This window comes from Panulirus ornatus, chromosome 40 (assembly GCF_036320965.1).
Source record: "Panulirus ornatus isolate Po-2019 chromosome 40, ASM3632096v1, whole genome shotgun sequence".
Classification (NCBI taxonomy): domain Eukaryota; kingdom Metazoa; phylum Arthropoda; class Malacostraca; order Decapoda; family Palinuridae; genus Panulirus; species Panulirus ornatus.
The window spans coordinates 9922349-9922727 of NC_092263.1; positions in this window are offsets into that span (position 1 = coordinate 9922349).

Sequence of the window (379 nt, forward strand, 5' to 3'; positions counted from 1 at the left end):
AATTGCCGCTTTCAGTTAGGATAACTAGTTAATGTAGAGCAATTTACATGATGCTGATGGGAAATGATTAACACGGTAAATAGGAATATTAGTCTATAAATAACGCTTTAAATAAAGGCATTGTTCACTAAAAAAAAATATTAATAAAATCGCCTTTCAATAAATATTTTATATAAATATTACAAAGATAAATATATATTTTTTGGCTATATTAAAATTAGGAGATTCGCGTGGTGGCAACACCGGGGCGACCGGGTCAGGAGGCCTTAGAGCCACCTGACCGAAGGTCGAGATTCCCTGACCCTTCAAGGACGAGACTCCATGTGTTGCCATATTGGGATCTGCCAAGTGTGGCGGCCCGCCACCATCCCATCCATCC